Raw genomic sequence first — 2,816 nt, forward strand, 5'->3', positions numbered from 1 at the left:
GATGCCTGAATCTCACTCAGGAGGGAAAATAAAATAAACATCAGAAGTGGATGGAACTGGGTGGGGAGGGGATTGGTGTGGGGATCAGGTGTGGGGAGAATGTGGTAGAGGGGGCAAGTGTTGGTATTCTGTCTAAGCTCCACCCCATAGCTACCTGGGAACAGCCAGATATGCTCCGCGCTCCACAGTTGCCTAGCAACAGTCAGCTGTGCCTGACTATATAAGGGGCTGCTTGGCCCCTCCTCCGTCTGTCTCTTGCTCTTGCTTCTCTGCTCTCTTCCCTTCTGTCCCTGCCCCTTCTTTCCCCATCCTCCCCTTCTCTCCTTATGCCCATTGCCGGCCTCCTTTGTTCCTCCCTTCTTCTACTCTTCTCCTGTCATTAAACCTCTCCATGTGGAACCATGTGGGCTTGGTATGTTCTGTCCAGGCAAGGGGCCGAGATTTAAACCCTAACATTGGTGCCCCATGTGAGGATTTTTATTTCCCGTGCCCACAAGGCCTGTTGCCTCAGCACCCTGCTGCCCTGGCTCCGATGATCTCGGGGCAGAGGATAAGCCTTTCCCACTCCCGGGACCCAGGGCGAGCAGTTGCCTAGGTGGAGAGGGTGCTCTTGCCACATCACCCGCAGTCCACCCTGGACCCGGGATGCAGTTGTGATCACTTGCCATGGGCGGCACACTGGGAGATGGCTGCTGAGCTTCCTGCTGATGGGCCCCAAATTCAATTGCAGACGCTGCCTCTGCCACACCAACCACAACATCCGACCAGCAGCAGCAGCAGCAGCAGCAGCAGCAGCAGCAGCAGCAGCAGCAGCAGCAGCAGCAGCAGCAGCAGGAGGCCTCCCCATCACTTTGATGTCCTCCTTACCGCTGCCCACCAAGGAGAGTGCCCTCTTCAAGCACGTGTTGGTGAGTGGTACCTACTCAACTTCTGTGCCCTTTCTTTACTTGAGAGCTTGACTTTCCATGGTGTACACATGGTCTCAGGGGAGTGTTCTTGAATTTGGAGCTACCTGTGCTGACCCTGAGGATGTATCCTTTCACTGACCCTCGTTCTAGAACCTTTCCCCTTGGGTGAGATTTTTCCTCCCTTTCTTTTTGAGACAGTTTATTGCCAGTTGGGGCCTACATAAACTGCTCTCTGGCTAAGGAGCACTGTTTCTAAATGTAGCCCCAGCACTGGTAGGGGCAATAAATACCTATTTTCACTCATGGGTCTATCAGTCTTCACCGCCTGTCCCCATTTCCTGAGATGTTTTGGTCTAATTTACACTAAACGGAAAACGATATCTCTGTCTGGCCCCATCCCCAGGCCTCCCCCTCCCCCTTTCCTTATTGCTGTAGCTCTTGCTTCATGCCCGTGAAAAGCAGATCTGGCCCTGTTATGCAGGAACTTTTGTCTGTGAGACCTTCTATCCCACGTGCGTGCGACCCCTAATACCCTCATACAAGCGAGCTCTCTCTTTCTGTCCAGGACTTTGATCCAGCATGCTCACACCACCATTGATGCACAGTGCCTCAGCTGTGTGCACCAGTGTCCCAGCTATGTGACCACTTGTGCCACTCCCTTGCTCTGCAGATCTTAAAGAATGTTCACTTATAAGCTACAGGAAACCCACTCAGACCTACCTCTCATGGACTCCACCCAGATAAGTACATCTGTTTAAAGTTCCCACTTACTACCTATTCCAAAGGGTAAGATTCCTCTGGATTTCAAATGGACATCTGAAAAATGTTTTCTTTTCTCCCAAATACACTTAATCTTATTCTCTGCCTCTAATAAATATATGTGTGTATTGCAGAATCTTGTCAAGTCCAGGAGCTTACTACAGTTGGGACAGCTCCAAGGAAACGACCTTCAGATGTTCTGATCTCCTCTCACAGACATAGACACTTCTATTAGACCTGTTCCCTCTGACATATCTTCAGATGGTTCCACAGACCCTGGACAATAAGGAAACAGACGACAACCCTATTCCTGTTCCACCATCGCCTCTACATTTTCTTTTTAATTAAACCAAGATGGGGGAATGTTGGTATTCTGTCTAAGCTCCACCCTCACAGCTAACTGGGAACAGCCAGATATGCTCCGCCCCAGTTGCCTAGCAACAGTCAGCTGTGCCTCACTATATAAGGGGTTACTTGCCTTCTCCTCCCTCTCTTGCTCTTGCTTCTCTGCTCTCTTCCTCTCCGTCACTGTCCCTTCTTTCCCCATCCCTCCTCCCTCTACATGCCCATGGCTGGTTTCCTTTGTTCCTCCCTTTTTCTACTCTTCTTCGGTCATTAAACCTTTCCATGAGGAACCGCGTTGGCTTGGTGTGTTCTGTCTCGGCATAGGCTGAGATTTAAACCTTAACAGCAAGGACACCATAAGAAGACCTATGGAGTCAATTAACCTGGGCCCATGGGGGTCTCACAGAGACTAAAGCACCAACCAAAGAGCTTGCATGGGCCGGACCTAGGTCCTCTACATTTGTACCAGTTGTGCAGCTTTTTCTAAATGGTGGGTTCCCTAACAATTGGAGTGGGGACTGTCTCTGACTCTGTTGCCTGCCTCTGAATCCTCTTCCCCTAGCTGGGGTTACTTGTCTGGCCATAGTGGGGGAGTATGCATGTAATCCTGCTGAGACTTAACATACCAGAGTGGTTTGGTACCTATGGGGTGGGGCTTCCCCTCTCTAAGAAGAAGGGAAGTGGATAATTAGGGGAAGGATATGTGAAGGTGAGTTGGGGAGGAGAAGAGGGGAGGCCTGTGATCAGTATGTAGAGTAAACAAATTCATAAGTATATAAAATTACTCTTGCATATTCAATGCTC

At 50.2% G+C, this 2,816-nt stretch overlaps 1 long non-coding RNA gene across 2 annotated transcripts; it reads left to right on the forward strand.

Annotated features, from left to right (window-relative positions):
* Window positions 1-201: 201 nt before the first annotated feature.
* On the forward strand, window positions 202-2,305 carry LOC134486449 (dachshund homolog 1-like). 2 transcript variants are annotated; one of them, XR_015684979.1, is made up of 4 exons: window positions 202-412; window positions 731-908; window positions 1,579-1,652; window positions 1,802-2,305. It is a non-coding gene; the product is annotated as a dachshund homolog 1-like (long non-coding RNA). The 2 variants fall into 2 exon arrangements; XR_015684978.1 differs by lacking the exon at window positions 1,802-2,305 and having other exon boundaries at window positions 1,579-1,731.
* The last annotated feature ends 511 nt before the right edge of the window (window positions 2,306-2,816 follow it).

Source organism: Rattus norvegicus, chromosome 3 (genome assembly GCF_021556685.1).
Source record: "Rattus norvegicus strain SHRSP/BbbUtx chromosome 3, alternate assembly SHRSP_T2T, whole genome shotgun sequence".
In the NCBI taxonomy this organism is placed as follows: domain Eukaryota; kingdom Metazoa; phylum Chordata; class Mammalia; order Rodentia; family Muridae; genus Rattus; species Rattus norvegicus.